Genomic DNA, 364 nt, shown 5'->3' on the forward strand with positions numbered 1-364 from the left:
GTGGGGGTTGGGGGGTAGGCGGAATCTGTTCAGGTCGGTGCTGCCCGCTCCCCACCGCCCGCCACCCCCGCTTCCCTCCGCTTTTTCCTTTCTGCCTGAGCGAGAAGGAGGGGCAAGCCAGCCCTCTCCCCTCTTCCCCACCCCCGCGATGCCCAGCCACTTTTGCCGTCTCGAAACTTTCCCACCACGTGGGCACTCTCGACCCTCGCCCAGCTGAGCGGCGGGCGGCACCGACGGGCTCGGGGCCCGGGATCCTGGCGCTTGTTTCCTCCCCGCGGCCGCGCAGGCCCTGCCCTCGTTCCTGCCACCGCCCTCCGGTACAAGGAGAGGCAACTCTCGCAGCCACGGCCGCCCCCAGCCCTCC

Source organism: Pteropus alecto, unplaced genomic scaffold, assembly GCF_000325575.1.
Source record: "Pteropus alecto unplaced genomic scaffold, ASM32557v1 scaffold3, whole genome shotgun sequence".
Classification (NCBI taxonomy): Eukaryota; Metazoa; Chordata; class Mammalia; order Chiroptera; family Pteropodidae; genus Pteropus; species Pteropus alecto.